Source organism: Mizuhopecten yessoensis, unplaced genomic scaffold (assembly GCF_002113885.1).
Source record: "Mizuhopecten yessoensis strain PY_sf001 unplaced genomic scaffold, ASM211388v2 scaffold11173, whole genome shotgun sequence".
NCBI classification, from domain to species: Eukaryota; Metazoa; Mollusca; class Bivalvia; order Pectinida; family Pectinidae; genus Mizuhopecten; species Mizuhopecten yessoensis.
This window is the reverse complement of record NW_018408916.1, coordinates 674,699-694,768: the sequence shown is the minus strand read 5'-3', so window position 1 is coordinate 694,768 and position 20,070 is coordinate 674,699. Positions and strand designations below refer to the sequence as shown.

General features: G+C 34.3%; 1 long non-coding RNA gene across 1 annotated transcript; it reads right to left on the bottom strand.

Moving 5' to 3' along the window:
* Positions 1–7,225: 7,225 nt before the first annotated feature.
* Positions 7,226–18,471, bottom strand: LOC110467465. Its single transcript, XR_002464862.1, has 4 exons — positions 18,239–18,471; positions 15,070–15,658; positions 10,777–10,898; positions 7,226–9,642 (listed from the first exon to the last, which is right to left on the bottom strand). It is a non-coding gene; the product is annotated as an uncharacterized LOC110467465 (long non-coding RNA).
* Positions 18,472–20,070: the final 1,599 nt, after the last annotated feature.

Here is a 20,070-nt window from a genome sequence, read left to right as displayed (position 1 = left end):
GGGGGGGGAGGGGGCGGTCAAATCACAATTTAGTGTCGCGTGAGCATCACGATATTAAGGACCGAGTAAGATAAAGTTAATGACTTAACTAGCACAAAGTGTTCCGAATGCTATTTATGATCAAGTGTTTGCCTCCTTGGTTTAATTGCAATTTTAGGTTAAAGTACAGTTGCGGGATCGCACAACGTTACACGATGAGTGCATGATGTGCAAACGATACGTATATGAACGATAATTGCTGGCGCACATTTGTGCGGACGATGGACGAACGTTGTGCGATGACAATCTTGGTTGGTGTAAATTGAGAAATGGCTAAGCAATATATACCGCTTCGTGTTTAGACATTAAAACTTATTTTTTAGGTTTATTTCTAAAACTTAGCTACATATATAAGCTGATCTTTCTATGTTTATTTTCTTAAATTTAGAAATCTAGTTTTCGGTGTTTTTTGAACGACCCAAATTGACATATGTAAAATCACACAAATTCACACGGTCACGTATACAGGTAAACATAGACACTTTGTACCTGTACCTGGACCGTAGTTTCCCCAACCGGGGCACTTAGGTAACTTGCCAAGGTATGACAATCCAGGTGAAGGGGAGCTATATACCACAACGTTCCTTATTCCATATGAGGGTTCCGGATCTTTTTCAATCCGTAATATCGATCATCCAATTTTACAAACTTGCATATTTGTACGGTGAGAACCACACAACGGGGCGAATGATTGTTAAATCACACAGTTTGCGCAACATGTGTAGACGATGTGCGGATGGTGTGTTCACGATGTATGCACTATGTGCACACGCTATTTTTGTGCGTTGTGCGGTAACACATGTTACTTCAAATTTGTTCTCAATCATCCTTGTTCTACATATTGACTAATTTGTTAGTAACATCATGAAAACAGTCTCATAGTCATGGTTTCTTTCGATTAGATTATAAAAAATTAATTTACAATGGTCATTGTACTTTAGTTAACTAGACAACAAGAAATACCACCGCGTCATCACACAGGAATACACATAGGAACAAAGGTGAATACAAAAGAATGATATTCGGAACGAAGGAGACACAAATACATACCCAATATAAAGATAAAAGCCACTCCCTAAATATCAAACCATGTATTACATGGTACAATCTATTATTGACATGTTCGATACATTCAACAGTTATTTGATACAGTATTTACATGTGTTACAGGTAATGGTTTGGTTCGCCTGCCAGGCACTGGAGCACATTAACATTTAATCTACCTGACAGGTGGTAAATAGAGTAAGGAAATACAAGCCGTGGTCCCCTGCCTGTATACATGACAAATCCTGGATGAGCAAGTATCGACTTACGTAGGGTATATATAACAGATATTGACTAATAAAATCATATGTGTGGAATGAAGGTGTTGGACTTGATCCATACACATACATGTCGTTTTTGCAAATCCTTTCGAATTTCATGTCTAATTAGATGTCATTTATACTTCCAATTCGTTTAAAATATCTTTACCGTTTCATCAGAGGGGTGAGGGCTGTAGGAAAGGGGAGATGTTATTTATCTTTTTTTCGTGGTAGTTATTGTATCTTATGTTTAAGTGTCGACTTCAAGTTAATAACTTGTTCTGTGTTGAGGTAGAATTATCGTTTTATCTCTACATAACCTTATAATATTAATGCCTTGTCTGGCTATAGTTCTTGACAATACGAGTAACACTTCATCACTGATATTGTTGAGATATCTTGCACGTACAACTATCAGAGTTATACCACATATCTTCTCCGCTCTCTAGGCTTTAGTGAGTTAAGCAAGTCAATCAGGCGATATCTTTGAAATATCAAGTGCGCATTTGTGCAAAAACAGCTCCTGTAGCGGAGTGGGATTACATACAAAGATCAAAGTGTTTGGTTCTTTCTCTGTCTCTGAGTAATTAACAGATCCATATTCTGTCTTTGATTATTAGTTATCAGGTACATGTAATAGAATGCATATTAATTTAGTTAAAATTCTTGTTTTCTTCTTTTTTGAAAACTTGGTTGATTTTAGGCCAACCCGCGTGTTACATCCTGCCTTCTGCACATTCTAAGTGAAGACTAAATTAAGCAACCAAAGGGGTATGTTTGATTCAATACTCAATATCAAATTGATAGTATTATCTGGTGATCTATTCTTTGTAACTCATTTTCAGGAGATTGTGTTGGCAAATGTCGAATAGATGTCATCATACTTTTTATTTTGAAACAATAAATTTCCTCTGTTGATGATATTAATATAAATTTATTTGTATTTTCTTGTTCGATACACAATCCTATGGAACAATAACTGTACAATTAATTTAACGTCAATGCACGCGGATAAAATCTTAAATCACGATCTATAACAAAAAACACCAAAACAATAGGAGACACAATTTGAATTGGTGAAATTAACCGACGGCAAAACCTGAAAGCTCTAGAATGATAAACGATTTCTGCACCATTATGAGAGCAAGGGAACACTTAAGTGTCAATGAAGTAATACTATCAAAAAAAGAACAGAGGAAAGATTTACACGGAGACCCTTGGCAAGGTACAACGCAATTAAGACTAGAAATTCCGGAAGGGCAACCGTCTTCTGCTTCATCGACATCACCCTCTGTGTAAATCTAGGTCAAATCCTAGTAATGGCACATCCTGATAGCGACATCTCGGGTAGTGACCACAGGGCACAAGGATGAAAATACAAAATGTTTCCTCAAAGACATAGGATGATATCATTATAGCGACCATACAATTTGTCGATAGGCGTCATCAACTTGCTTCGTTGGAAACCCTGTGTTGTAAGTATGTACGTCAGCAGTCAATATATATTACGACTGTCATAATAGTCGGTGCAAGTCCTTGAGTACCAAAATCAAATGCGACATGTAAACACCACAGGCTCGAGAAGCAGGGATGTTATTATGAAGAAAGACATATTTCACGACTAGAAAGCCGTCCCTGTTTGTCAAGTTGTAAGCAAAGGTCCAGGTACATGACTCAATTTGGAATGTCTGTGGTTGCCTGCTTGCAACCGCATGAGAGTGTGGTCATAAACATTATTGTTTTTCAAAGACAACACCTTGTTGATACATCAGAATGTGAACTTTAAGGACTTGCCTAGGTTTTTTGTTTCTTGATTAGCTCATTAATATTTTAAGAAATGGAAGGCTATTTTGTTACTTTTGAGGAACGGGGGTGTAATTTTTCGTTAATAATGATAATTTACCATATGTACCTATAAGGTGTGGGTAGCAGACATATGTAGAAGTTGTCTAAAGCGGGATTCCTTTGTAATGTGTTTGTTCCCTCAAGACAAAATAAAACCTGAAGTATGACAGACATAAGGATGCGACTGATATATAAAGACACAAATGATTTTTTTTCTTCTCAAACGTGCTCCATTTTTAGCAATATTAATGTCCTAAATCTTCCCGATTCCGGCATATGTTGTCTCTTGCCTACAGATAATACTGTTCCCTGTATGGAATGCCCATTAGATGGCAGCTTGTTCGTCAAGTGTGCGTGCGAGGGTTGCCGATTTCGACTCTTCGATCAGCTGGACGTGATTATTAAACAGTTGCTTGATTTGTTTCTATACAAGTAAATCGTCCTATGTTTCAACTATAATTGATAGCGGTTCGATAACAAAAACATTTAACACTTTAGATCGGATCAAAGGTTAAACTCGCGGTTGTTATTCTACGAGTGTAGAATAATCTTTCGAGCGGTAGTGTAGCTTATCCTTTCAGCAAGCTGTATTTTGTCCTACAGGAAAACCGGGTTTTTTAGAAATTCTTACGTGTCGTCTTACAGTGAATGTGCAAAGATACCGATCATTTTTAGATAACTTCACACTGTCGTTTTGTGTTGTTTTGTTTCTATTGTCATTATCTTTATATCATCATTGATAACAGGAGTTTATTATTGATGGCAATGACGAGATGTCTTTGTTGTGTTGGACTTTGTATGAGTAATTCTATTGAAAGGTTGTACAGTTTCTTATTGTATGTCACCTTTACAAGTAGGTGAATATGACATCATAATCATACTCATCATGCACCAGTACTTTCAATGCTGATAACGAATGGTGAAACCTCTAGAAGATAAATAACAATGGTTTGACAATTAGCTGACATTGTTTAACTGTCAATGTAACAATAGAGATTTCAATGTATTTACATCTAATCGAAATTATGATTTAATGTAATAACAAAACAGTATATGGTAATGACAAAAAAAATGAAATATAACCTAACAAATGAAATTCCTACCGATTTAAACCAAACAAAAGGATTTTTTTTAAAACATTATCCTTGTCACATTTCTGGTTGATATTTCTGTACGCAAATATACCGTGTTCGACTTCATTTGAGCGCAATGTTCAATGTCATTTTCGAATTTCGCCAAAGATGAAGTATGGACTTTTAACATATACAATATATTTCTATCAAAATACACAAGCACCTTGAAGATTTTGTTTATAAACAAAATAGGCATTCCAGGCATTTATTTCTTAACCTTTGCTAAAAAAAAATATATGAGCAAACACAATCATGTCCATGCACACTAGTTCTAAACACAAATGTGATTGGTAAGTGTTCATAAGATGTAATATAATATAAAGAGCCACTAACCATTCATTTATATAATCAACTATTGTGTGATTATGTAATTAGAAATAACTTCATTCGTTGATATACATAAAAATCAGCAGGATCGATTAAGGCGTACAAGACAGCTGACGGTGTACCCGCTTCGGTATGGTGTCATTATCAACAACAACAGCACGATACATTACGTCAGACCATATATAAGCCTGCCAGTGTCAGGTTGACAGCGCAATTCTCCACCTACATGTTTAACTTACCGCCCACATAACATTTCAAAATGATATAAGCATCAACCAGCAATACGAAACTGAAAAAACCTACGTTGGACAATTTGTCAATATCATTATTACTTTAATGACACGTTAGAGTACAAATTGTTTCTGATCAATTCACAAATATTTAATTCATAATTCAACTGCATCTAAGCGATTACAGAAAGACTGTCGATAAAAGCTTACTAAAGAAATAAACATGCTTTTAAATTTCCCGCTGTTTCTCAATACTCCAATTTTGAACATTTGTTTCAAATGGTTGAGCTTATAAGGTTCTGAACAGCTGCTTACATGAAGGTTTGTTATGCCCCTTCCGAACAGACACCTCAGGATGACGACTTAAATGATGACTTGCATGTACATCTACCCAGGGACTCACTTCCGGTGATCTGAATTACACCGTTGACCACGGGTGTAACGACATGCCTACTGAAAACAGTGTCTGTGCAGACATTGGACACGTACGTAAGTCGTGAAATTGACAGATGTGGGTAACACTACATAATCCGCATTATACTACGCACAGCCGATCCCATATATATGTGGAGTAGTGTTGCCGTACTTAAAGACCTATACACAAGGTTTCTAGGAAATTGAAACAGTCCAATGAAACAGAATAAATCAAATTCTATAGTATATTATAACAAGATGAAGTGAACAGGTGTACAACGATTCATATAAAGATTAATTTTCGTTTTTTGTAATGCTAATATACCGTATCTAATGTGTAATTAAGTAGGGTTAAGTGTTGTCAAATATCGTTTAAACTGTTTGCTAACCACACTTATCTATACCTCGTGATTTAAGTACTCCATGTGTGATGAATTGATGTCATCAAATATTGTAAGACCGTTGTGTTTTTTCTCATCAGAGTATATGTAAAATTTAGAAATGCTGTACTTAACATTTGTTTATTAACAATAGAGGCCATCAAATCAATTAACAAATACTGTGGGTGAAAGGTAATTGGCAAGTTTTGATCCAGAGATAAAAAGTGGAGGCTTATATTTGTATTTACATAGCATGGCAAAATAGCATCAATCCTATAGAATAACGGTTGTGGGGGATCAGACTTCCGGTTTAATCAACAAAAGACAGACGCTAATATAGTTTGTCACTTTGTTCTTATATCCCTTTTTTGTATTATTTTCCTCTGTAAATTGGGATGTTATCAAAAAACGAGATCCGGTGTAAAATATTCAATGTCTATCACGATAAAAGTCCCATGTGCTGTGTATCATATCGTTAATGCTCGGCATACATTTTTTATTGGGACATCATGGTCCCTTACTATGGAACTAAGGCATCGAAAACAAAAAAGGTATATCGGAATAGCAATATTTATTTAATACATCATTTGATGTGGCTTTCCAACACGAAAACAACATTTCCCACACCTCAGCGACGTCGTGATTAAACAGAGCTAATGTTTGTTGTTGACAATGTACACGACGTTAAGAAAATTCATTTATTATTTATTTATTACTTAAGTCTAGGTTTCGTTCAGGCATTGCCAGTTACTGTAACTACGCATGTGAAACGGTTACATCCGGCATCACTATTACTTTGATCAATCGTTTCTGAAATTTTCGTGACACTTTCATGAAAAAATTAGGAAGATGATATTTTTAAAACAAATAATAAAAATCAATGGTCTGAGTGTAAAACAAATCGGCAAGACTAGACCAGGATTTGAACCCTGCACTTCAGATAAGTATACCACCGCTCTAACCGACTGAGCATCCTGGTCAATCGTGTTCTTGCCCATCTGTGTTACAATTTATAGTGATATCCAAAGCGAATTAAGGCGTCGTTACTGTATAAACAGAAAACCACAGCGCAGTGGGGTCTTTACATTTATGTACGATTTCAGTTCTCCAGATGTTTAAAGAAAAATAAGTAACCTTCGAGAACCATGACATTGATATCAAATTAAATAAACGGTTATTGAAGATACTTCATAATCAGATCTGTTTAAGTTTTTTTACTCAGCACTACGGAAGAACTGAATGTCAATCTCTGGATTTATTGCCTGATGCAATTGCTATTTCAATGGCGTTTCACATTTCGTGTTGCATTTAAGATTTCGATATGATCCTTGGTTATTTTTATACCTCTATTAAGCTGCCGGTTGATGCTGTAATAACGGTGTTGTCGAAAAGCTCAAATGACGTAAATGGCTGACGTAGAATCGTTATATAACATGGATATTGTCGGCATTATAAAGAAACCAACATAAAATCAAATATAACGCCTTAGAGATTAAATACAAAACACACAAATATAGTAATTCGTTTCAAATTTTATTATTGTTCAGATGGAGTAAAGCATAGATATTGGCGGTAATCTTTGTCATATGATATATAGTCGTGTCTTTATCTTTGGATCAGTTCCATTGCTATACTGAGTGTCGTTGCATCATCTGTTACTGTAAAACAAATATATTTCGCGGGATATATGATATCGCAGTTAATAAAAAAAAAAAGCGATCGAAAATTAAAATTTATCTCACTAATTTTATCAATTTTAAAATTCACTTTTTCACTATGCTATTGCGTAAGTTAGCAACTAATTACTGACATGGTCTACAGTTTTGTTTTCTATCAGACTCTTTTTGAGCTCCGTGGTTGGTAAACTTTATACTTTTGAATTCATGCAGTAACACGTTTCTCGTAAAGAGTCAATTTTCACTCAGATTGAAATATGTGATAGTTACTTGTTATCTTGTAAAATTCTGGCGGTTTTGTAGGAAATCCTACGAAACGATGTTAGCTTTCACATTCGTTACAAAGGAATCCTATTAGCCTTGTTCGTGTACATGTACAGCAGGTATGAAAACTAAATTATATAAATTGTGATATCTTCCTTCAAAAATGCTAACAATTCTATGTCATTTCTTGAAACAATCTTTTGAAAGGATGTAAGGCTTACAGACAATTCCGTAGTTTTTATTTATTTTGGTTATCCCTGTCACTGTTTAATTACGTTTGGTGTTTGTGTGTGCTGACAAAAGGGCGGATTTTCTTCCATACCGCACAATATATAGCATTCACTGTCACTCACAATATTCTGTGCACTCATAATGATGAAAATGGAATACAAATCGTTAATCAAAAATATATATAATATGTTTCATATTTAGATTTACTTGGAACCAGTAGTTCAGGCATCGTTAAGCAGCTAGATATAAATTATATCTCTAAATAAATTATATTTTTGTTCGCATGGTACTGGCGGCTTAACAAGGGAGATCAGTAGTACCAGCATCCAGTTACAAATGATGATGCTGTCATTTATGCAAGATGCTTTTGTTGTATCAAAAGATATAACAATTTCACATTCAAAAGTAAGGATACAAGTTGACTGAGATTTTATTTCCAGTTAAATAAAACGGAAAATAGTACAGTTTCATACGACGACATAAAGATTTGATAGACTGTGAAAATAGTAAAAATAACAAATAAATAGAATAATGAGTGCATGAGATATTGATGGTACATTATCTTAGGAAACAACAAATTGGCATTTTACAATTTAAGCAAATATGATTACGTAGCAAGGTGAAGTACAAACATGTCAAACGGATTTATTTGATTTATTTTTCCTATCTACGAAACATGGTGTTCCCACAGAACGTTCATAATGATTGATCTAGTTGATGAAAATTATATGGTTAAAGTATATTGCATATGGAAAAAGTGAATCATGGTTTCAGAAATTTATAAACGAATGCAACGGGGAAAAAACTGTCTGAAAATCAGTCGAAAATACCCGAAAGCTTTTCATTTCGTGATTGAATCAAAGTTTGAAGTTAAGCCTGGTACTAACCTCAAAATGATAATACTTATTTTTCCTGACAACTACTCTGAAAGACGTACTACTCGTCTAATTCAGCCCTATTCGGTTTTTTTCCTTTCCTTTTCTCTTTTGTCTTCCCTTTTCCTTTTGTGTTTTGATCCGGTTTTATTCTCCTGTATTTTTACCACTCGAAAATATTACACTCGAACCCAACTAGAAATGTTACTCCGAGGAAACAATTATTTTTTTGGATTAAGATTTCATGCCAATGAAACAACTAAAAGTTGCTGTTCCAACAAAGATATTTCATGCCGGACGCATTAACATTTCGCAACATCTAATAGGAAAACGTGTCGATACAAAGGGCGTCAAAGATGTCCATCATTGAGTTTCTTTATCTTACAAATCAAAATAATTTTATGTTGCGTTCTGTTTCGTCTTTATTATATTTGCATTTTTTCCATTTCCGTTCTATATGTATTTTCTGTGATAAGATGATTACTTTCGTTCCGTTCGTCACAAACATCTTCCAAAAGAGAGTCAACTTCATTGTATTTTGTACTTTGTGAAAAATTGGAGACTTTTATTCAATTATTTTGGAACCACTTTTACTATAAGTTCGTTTACCTTCATGTCTTGTCCTTGAATGCCTTTAGCTTTCGGGTTTTCCTGTCGTTCGCGATAGCATAGGATTGTTTGTTTCTTAAATGGTTTGATGTAGTTTTTCATGAAAGCATTGGTATTATATAAGTAGTAATATGCATTTGGTCTTGGTTGAGTCCAACTCATAACTATATATTGTAAAACTGAAACACGCCCAATATAGCAAGAATTTTCGTTCTGGTGAAAGAGGTCTTGCAACTTTAACAGACAGCATGGGTAATACGGGATATGTGCAGTAATCCTCCTTATTTTCAGATTTCCTAAAGATACAAACAGAATCTGTAAACAAAATAAATATTATCCATCAGTTTAACATGAAGGATAGATTAACCAAGTCTGAACTTTTCGTGACATTAAATTTGATGTAAGACGATTTTCATATTACAGGGTTCGTTTTACGACAATGAGAAGTTCATTGATCGGGTATAGACTAAATTGCATATTGCCTTACATATTTTGATGACATAATCCAGGTAAATTATCGAAGAATGTTTATGTTAGAGACAGACACATTTTAGGCTCCATTGACGTGAACTTCCATTAACTCCTTCCTTTATTTCTGATTTTCAATTGAAATTTTTCTTAACATTGCGATTTTCTCTTATCACCAGGAATGCTTTGTAACGGGGACAAAAGTTAAGGAAAAGTTCGTGAAAACTAGAGTTAGCAATATCAATTTTGACAAGAATTCAAAAGTAAAAAGTAAAAAAAAACTCAAAATCTGTGATAAAAGATATACACCTAGACCCTTGAAAAGTACATGGAGATTAAGACCTGGGTCCGTATTCACGAAAGCGTCATCATGCTCAAGCATGGACTCTGTGCTAAAACTTGCTTTTTGGTTACTCACTTAAATCATGTCAAACGATTAAAAGGTCAATTTTAAACATTGAAAAGAGTGTTCCATTTTAAGACCCTTCAAATATTTTCCATTTTTTTAACAAAATAAGATTGTTTTGATAATTTTGACTGGAACAAGAAATTAGGTTTAATATAGAATCTATGCGGAAGCATAGTTCCGCATGGATTCTATATTAACTCATTCACCCCTAGAATTTCATAATGAGCTATCCCAACCTTTGTATTGGAAGAGTTAAAATGTGTCTTCAGGGGTGAATGAGTTAAACCTAATTTTGTTAACTCGCTTAAATCATGTCAAACGATTAAAAAGTAAATCATCGAAACAATTTTAAGCTTTAAGTCTTTTCAATGGGTTTTTCCAAACAATTGACAAATATGATTTATCTATTCATTTATAACGGGAACAGGAAATTCGGGTTACGCACACAGTCCATGCTTGAGGAAAAGAGCAGTTTCATGAATACGGGCCTTTGCTTTCCGGGAGGTTTGTTTCCTTCATTAACGACACCCACCATGTTAATATAGGTATAATTAAAGTAATTAGGGACTCACCTGTAATCATGGTACGCATATCCGGTATTACTGGTATTACTTTTCTGGCAGTTGATAACCTATAACAGCCATATCGTCAAAATCGAAGGTGAGCTCTTCCTTGGATGTAGTCTGTGGACTGCCTATATAAGAGATACAGAAATATATAAAAAAAAAATAAAAAAAAAAATCATTTTTTATGAAACAAGTTATTAAAACTTATATTAATCACTCTTGTTTGCTCGGATGTTAGCGCGCAGGAGGTCTTAATGTGTGAGGAAACCGGAGTACTCTTCGTGAAAGACGAATGCGTAATCCACTGTGCAACCCGACCACCCAAGAAGAAATATATGAATTCATGTGAAACAATGAACCTTTATTACATCAATATCACGGATTATCTAATTTAATATGATAAGGACAAAAATAAGTATACGTTAGATAGAAAGGACAAGAAGTAAGTAAATATTCGCAGTAAGGACGTAGCTAGTACAGTGTACATACTATGCAGTAAATTGAAGGATGAGAAATACGTATATATTTAAGTTTATGTATCCTTTTGGTTCGCTAGCATTTAACAAAATGAGAAAAGAAGAGTTATTACTCAGTGGATTTCCTTCAGAATTAGCCTCATTATATTGGAAAAACTAAGGGAAACCAGGAACCCGGAAGGCTAAACATTTCCGTCACCACATGTGGTACTCAACATGTCGACTACCGTCAAATCCGTAAATTAAGTATATAGCTCACCAACACTCTTTATGATTTCTACTGATTTGACATTTATTATAAGGATCGCTTCGATGCACACTTTTTTTATTAAAAAATAAACTCAGCAATCTAAACAAATAAATTGTATAATTCATGACTAAAAGTAAAATACAAAAGATAAATAGGTTTATTTTTAAAATATACCAATCAAAGGTAACCTGTCTGGACAAAAAATACAAATATATAACACTTAAAGCATGTCAGTGATAAGTATGTCTGTTCGACCGTTCTTCCTACTCTTCCGGTCTGCCGTTTGGACTTCCATTAACCTTGACTAACAATCGTCATTTCCGTCCTCCGTCACATGACACGCACCGTTCGTGCTAAGATATGTGCCTTTATTCAGAATAAATGATCGTATCTGTCAAATGTAGGAAGCAATGAAGAAAATATCTGCTGGTTTTATGGGATCATTGACGTGGAGCGCGTCAGATTTGTTCTGCACACGACCGTATTTCATCAGAACAGGGAAGTATTGACGGCAACTTAAAATTTTCTAACGACTGCTGTTACATAAAAACGACATCACATTTTTTTTTTTTTTTTTTTTTTTTATATTTCCCTGAAAATTGTTAGGTGCAAATGCTCTTCTGTCATGTTATGGCAAAATGTATAAAAAATTGTATGCATACATATTTATTAGTTGTTTGATGAAAATCATGTATAATAGCATTACTTTTTGACTCGGTATACTTGATTATATTTTTAAAAAGTTTATATAATGTGAACAAAAACTACATAAAATGTTTGAAAGAATGTGCGTGCGTGCGTGTGTGCGTGCGAGGGACGGTGAGTGCGTGTGTGTGAGTGGTGGTTGAATGCGTGTGTGGTTGAAATAAGTGCATGTAAGTGGGTCTATTATAATGTGCAGTTTATCATACACGTATGTAGTTTTGACATTTTCAATTGTAGTTAAAAACTTATTGTAAAATTCTAGGGAAAGGGCTTTGTATGATCATCAAATTGAGCCCAATCCCATTGCTAATAAGAATAGGCAATACAATATGGTTAAATCAAATCATAACTTAACCACAATGACCACAAACTAGGAAATTTAAACAAATGGCACGCTTCACGCTTCACGATCCCGGAAAATGTCCGAAAAGATATATGAGGTCATGCAGGTTAACCAATGAAGAATTAAAATATCTTATTGTGTACATTGTACTTGTAGTTCCAATATTACTACAAGACAAGTATGGAAAAAATTATTCGATCCCAAACTTTGTATTTAAATTAATTTGAACATATGAGTTCTTGGATTAGGAATATCTAAAAAATAATGAAAATAAGCCCCCATAAAAGCTAATTAATTTTCAGTATATGAGCATACTTTAGTAACATAGAATGTTGCCTGTTATCTAAATAAGTATTTAACTTTTATATGTATATTAAAACATCATAGAAATATTTGGTTTAGTTAGTTTAAGCAGATTTTATTGCGTATTACAATGAAAGGATTAGGCGCAAATTATTACAATTTATGTATACCTTTTCCCGATTTAATTACAAAACAATGCATGAAATATTTGGTAACAAAGCAAAACTGCGTTGCATACAATGTTTTGCGTTGCTCTATTAAAATACGCGATAACGATGTTCCGGGGTCACCATTGTAAGATATGTTCATGTTACTTTCATCATAGAATATCGCCGCATGCACTCACTAGAATGCATGCAAAGTATTGTGTACGCGTTTTCCTATCACACGCTTTGATCTGCTGACTGACTGGCGAATGAATATCATTTCAGTTGCCGCTTCACTCTCTAAACTAATTACGGCCTTCTAACTCCGCAACACGAACGCTCCTTGCTTTTTATTCTGTTATTGTTGAAGGTTTACACGATAAACGTCCCTTAAAAAACCTACATGCAATTCATTTTTTTTGCAGAAATAACGAAAATAGCGATAAAACAAACCGGTTGGCTGGTTGTGGTTAAACTGGTACTAGGTATTTTGTTATATTGTTGTAAAGCTTACTAATAACAACACACTGTATCTTTACTGCGATTAACGTCTGCTCAAACGACCTTATTCACGGTGAATTTCAAACTATAGATAACGGAAAAACTGTCAAATGTCCATTTGATCGTTAAAATATAAATAAAACTTTAACACCGAATCCGAATATAACCATAGATAAAGATGTATATATATTGAAACAGATCACGTCTTCCGACCGACTACAAAACGAGCAGCTTTCATCCTTTACAAGGCCCACCAGCGTGAAAGCTGCTAGTTTTATGGTCGGTCGCAAGATATATTTTTCTTACTTATCTACTTCACACAGACATTTCATTGTCTTTTATGTATGTAATATTATTTTAGATCGTAAATGTAACTATTGATTATTTTGAATATTTTTGTTGGTAAGCGACTGGATTCCATCCATGACCCCTAAGGTGTCACAAAAGGAACAGTTAAAAAAGTTTCAAGTTTGTGATATTAGTATCTATCATTTGAACTTAGGTAGAAAAACAAACGATGTACGAACAATTCTGCTGAAATTATGAGGAACGGAATATATCCTACACGTGTTTGTGTCAAAACGTTATTGAAATATACCCGTTTCATAAACAAGTTTTCTTGCCATTCATTCGTTCAAACATATGTTATTGACATTAAACAGTTAAAGGGATAGGACACAAGTTCTTACAACTTACTAAGCCCTCTTCATTGTTATCTTATCGACAGAGACTTTTGTCGAAAGAAATATTCTTAACGTTTTGTTTGATTCTCGTTTCCTTTTTGATGGACTTTTTTTATTATTATTTTTATTTTATTAATTCAAATTGTCAGATTATTTAATTTTATTACTGTGCATGAAATTCAAAAACAAAACAATATCATTCTCTTACGTTCAAAATGGTAATTCCATATTGCTGTAATAAAACTAAAAACCTAAAACGTTATTTTAACTCTACTTCGAAACTTGTGTGTGAATGGCATTACACATCGAGGCTAACGTTATATTGTGCCATACATAAAAAGCATTATTTCACTACGCTCAACTGATATTAATTAAATGATGAACGTAACGCACCAGTGATTGCACACAAACTGTTTGGTAATATATACAGTATGAACAAGCAAAAACAATAATTCCGCTCATCACTACTGCTTTTTCGTCATTGTAGGACTCATCTGTGATGCCAGAAGCCAAAAAGGTGGCACTGCCAATACGTCTTAACTACGGTTGTAACCATAGAAACCACCTTTATTAAAGGAGCTGCAAACATTCGAAGATATTGATAAATTTCAAATGATTAATTTCAGTGTTTTGACATGTATTACTCTTATAATACATCAAGGAAAGTGCCTTATTTATGTAATAACGATATTAAAATTGCTGATTTTGTTTTATATCAATTCCATTATTGTTATATATAAAACTATATGAACGGTATGATATTAGCGAGTCCATGTTTGAGAATCATCATTTGGCTTTCAAAAGCACATGTTTGTTAACAATATATCTAAAGTTACCATGGAGACATGCAAAACATGTCAAAAAGACCTTTTGTTATTGACTTCAACTTTACCTTTATATAATGGTAAGTTATTGGTTTCGCTGATCGTCTCATAACCTGGCCTCAATCTTTTCCCAAAACGACCTTGGGGTCGGAATCTCTTTTCTTGACCTTGGCCGTAGAAAATAGCTGGTATTTCCAAAACTCCCGTACTGGATCTCGGCGTGTCCAGAGAAGATATCTCTGCATCCGGAATGCGTCCGGATCTTTCTTGTGGCTGTAATGATTTGTAATCGAATTGGAAATCGCGTTTTCCGAAACGCATATGTGACATAAATCTCCGTTTGGACGGCAATCGTGATCGCTTCCCAAACCGTAGCTGTGGGCGAAAGGATTCCTCCAGGTCATTCGCCTGGTCCGTAACCCCAACGGGGCCGCGCTTCCCGAACCTTAGTTGTTGTTGAAATCGTTTCCGGTTCGAGTTTACATTTGACATGGAGTCAAGGTTGTTCGTTTCCTGTCCTTGCAGTGAACATTTCAAAATGCATCTTTCATCGTCTGGGAAGCAATCTGAACATATATACGGAAATGCTTCCAATGCAATACACAGTGTCAGCAGACCTAACGTCGTCCGGGCAGTCGATTTTAACAAGCACTTCATCTGAAGGAGAATAAAAAATTAATTTGTATAATAGGTTATTGTACTTAAAAGCCACACATCAATGCTATTGCTGTATAAATTGTTCAACAAGAAAAAAAAAATTGCCGGGATTTTTATTTCAACATCACTTAGTTAGTTGAGATAAAATTGCAATTATTCTATTTTCTTTACACATATTAAGGAAAACCAATTAGTGTTTGCAATAAAAACACATTTGACCGCAACTGTTTCTTAAAGGTTATTAGACAGTTTTGAAATTTACTGAGATATCTCACACACTATATCTTGACTTTTTAAGACATTAAGTAATATTTTCTAGTCCTAAAATCAGCGGAAAAACCACAAATATGACTTTAATCAGTAAGTTAGACAGAATAGAGTAAGTTACACAAATAGGATAAATATGAAATCTGTCTAGCCATGTTTGAAAACGTATCGATTGTGTTCATGATTGAGTGCAACCTATGATCGTGCCTGAGTAACATGCATTGTATAGCTTCGCCTTGTTCATATTTTGCCCCGGTATTTGTTTTATTTCAGTATGAGTTTTTGTATGGTTTTGTTTACACTTCTGTATTCTCCTGTAAATTTTCATATATGTGTTTACAACGTTCACCTTGTATATACTTTACTCCAATCTCGTAATTCTAACAAACATCTCTGTCTAATTCTTATATTTTCATTAATACTATAAAACTGCCGGTTGCGTTTTAATTCATTTTTGGGACTACAATGTTAATAATTCGATTGGCCACTACGTCTACTGCTCCGGAGAAGCCTACTCCGGAAATCTAGATAAGATTTTTAAATAATCAACAATTAGACACAGATCTCTGTATTCATTCAACGTCGTAGGTAGCAGGTCTTTATGTTGCGAACAGGATTGTGTTCGTAGCACAGCAGTAACCGTTAACGTCTGAGCAATCAACACACGCGTAGTATTGTTTCTATTTGTTTTCCTTGATACATATGTATGTACATTATAATTTCTACAAAACGTTTACTCATGATAATACCATTTTTACATGCTTTCTCGTATTATCTGATAGTTATTTTCAAATTGCTTTCTGTGAATTTGATTCAAGACGAATGTCAGACAAGATGACGACAAGAAAACAATAACAGCTGCATGTTATAATAACTTAAATAGACGCTAAAATACTCGAAAGCAATGTATGTGTGAGATATCTGATTTGACTAACAAATAGCTAACTTTGAGTTGCAGAAAAGATATGAGTTCCGGTCAAATTGTTAAATACAACATTCTGCATCACACATGTATGAGATACAAGGTTTCCAAACAAATTGCCTGAAAATGACTGTGATGCGTTTTTTGCAGTTTTTATTTGTCTAAATATGAAAATTACGCATAATCATGTAACTTAACACTTGTTGTTGCTTAACAAGCAGAATTAATTAGGGTCGAATAGCTGGAAAAAAAATCATAAAATGAGGTGAGATTTCGATTTGGGCGATAAACGTAGTTTTGTGATTTCTGCATAACAGTAAGCAAACGTATCTCATAAAAATCTCACGTGGTGTGGCTCGTCCTTGAACAAGATGTCGATCATTAAACAATTCCAAACAACATGTATTAGAAAGAAGTTTCGTAACTCATGAAAATTGTTTGGTCCCGTAAGTTGATTTTAAAATAAAAAAGAACGGAAAGCTCGCTAAAAACTCATTTTCTGTTTATAATTTGAAAATTAATCTACACCAGGTTTAATAGTTTGATAAACAGCAGCGACTTGCTTTTGAAGCTATAACCATTGATGACATTATTTTTTTTTTAGCTAAAAAAAAATCGCATAAATACAATACATAGTTAAGACAAAGGAAATGGAAATGATCACTATTGTTTTCAGATTCATTTGTTGATTGATTAGTCATATAATATAACATCGGCATCATGAATTGGTATTTGTTAAATACACGACATTTCAACGAAGTACAAAAAGGACGTGAAACGTTGTAGGGAACTGATGACGTCACATATATATAAGTTACCACATGGCAAGACAAGGCATGTATTCCATTGCGGTCATCATTTTACGATAAAATATGATTTAGTAAGTAACAAAACAGCGGTAATAAAAAGATGTTTAATTATATACCATTACTCATGTTTTGGAACTTCGATCATGCTACTACGGAAAGATGAAGTCACAACTGATTCCATATCTATGATGCGTAAACGGTCAATTAGATTTTCCTTCCTTCTGTATATCAAACGTGATTTGATTTCAAAATGTATTATTACGTGTCGCGCACAACGTTAATTACATGGAAAAATTGAACTAAAATGACCTGTCTCGCATATTTTGTTGACGAAAACATATGTACATGTGAATATAAGTTATAAATTTTGTAAACAACAATGGATATATCCTAGTTTATACATAGTAACAAAATACTATTTAGATTATACAATTAGCTAAGGATGTTTGCGATCGATTTCCTTATATCCATTGCTATATTTTATAAATAAGCTTTGAAAACTAAAAAGAACCATAAGAATAGTGTACATTACACGACTAACTATTGACAGTTAGACAGAAAAAAATGTTAAGAAATACTTACTTGCAGATTTTAAGAGGAGCGCTCTGAGGTAGATTATGACTTACAACGCTGGTAGTTCAATGACTCACTTTAACGTGAGTTGAGTACAATCTGGCAGCTCGTAATGATATAGTAACTGAAGAATGCTTGTGTACAGTAATACCCGTCACTGTTGGTATTGTCGAGTATTTAATATGAAAACACAGTCATATCGAAATGCACTTATTTACTGCGATTGTAAACTTCACGAGATTTTGGTCGTGTAAAGCCGTGATGCACGCTCTATAGCTATCAACTGATTCCCCTGAGGTGTCGCCTCGACTTATATATACTGAAATACGATCCCTCACGACAATCTCGGGCAGATTTGACATGGACACCATCCATAACAACGGAGTGCTACAGTGTTTATCTAACGTGAGTAGGCATGCTAAACAGCTGGAGTAGCACCAAACAACACCGCAGTAACACCCATTGTTTGACACGTCAAAGTATCAGAATTCGATTTTCAGCAGGGGGGTACGTTTTAACAATCACGTCGAAAAATCATTGGTAATAAATATAAATATAACATTATATAAACTAAATATAAACTTTATTGATTTTATAACAATTATGAAACAAGTTATTTTCACCTAAATTAATCACTCATGTTGGCCCGGATGTTAGCGCGCGAATGTCTTAATCAATCAACTAACATTTCCTGAAAAAACCCGCCTTTATTCTAAGTCACATTGCACGGTCCTTGTATGAAGCACCTTAATTCCAATGCAACCGTAACGCAATGTATATGATAAGCCACAATATAAGCACATGCTGTTCTTCCGTTATGTACATTGTACCAGGAATAAACAGGCATAAGCTAATGTAAATTCGCGATTTGAGTCATCCTTCATGGTGAATAAGTAACTGTCTTAGTAAGGAGATTTTGAAAGGGCAAAACTATCGCAAACATCGGTTCTGAGGCCTCACAACAGGAGATTCAAACAATAGAATAAATACTAAATAGAAACAGCTATATGAAATAAATATTATTGTCCTTTTCCACAATTTTGTGAGTATGGACCATGGATTTCTAGATAAGGTCCATTGGAAAGCGGCACATTTAGTGACATGCAAAGTGCCTACACGATTTCTATTTTAGTAGGAAAGTTCCTTCATTCAGAAAATAGATGGGGAACATAAGCTTATTTATATCGTCTCCTCCTCTTTCAATTGCCTTCTCACTCTGGTAGAAAATAGAACTAATACAAATATAAGGAAAGTAATTGATTATACAATCCACCATAAATAACCATGATATTACTTACATGGCTTTTCCCCTTCTACAATTGGGTTTGGAAACATGTTTGACGATGAAGTGAAAACTTATAATGCAGTCTTAATACATTAATTTCAAACAGGATCTCGTAAACTACCGGAAGCATTCTCTAAAAGCAAGACAAAGAAGGAAGTTTCACACAAATCGCCCCCCTGGTGAAAACAACACCTCTATCAATGGGATTGCTCCATTCTGCACAAGGCTATCTCCCCGTAAGGAGTAACAATTTGATCTTTTTACGGCTTAAAACGAAAACACACCTGCGAAGTGTGGGAGAAAAGATAACTGGAAATAATTTCCACACAAATGTGATCTGCGTAAGAAAATCTTCCGTCATAAACATATCAATACAAAGTTACGGAAAAATAATGTAAGAATGAAACACCATGTCAGGTGTAAATGTACATATGGAAAAGCCAATGACATTTCGCAGCACTTGGGAACATATTTTCTAGTTAATGGTTTTACCAGGCTTTATCAGTAGTTTGAACCCGTTTGTCTAGTTAATGGTTTTACCAGGCTTAATCAGTAG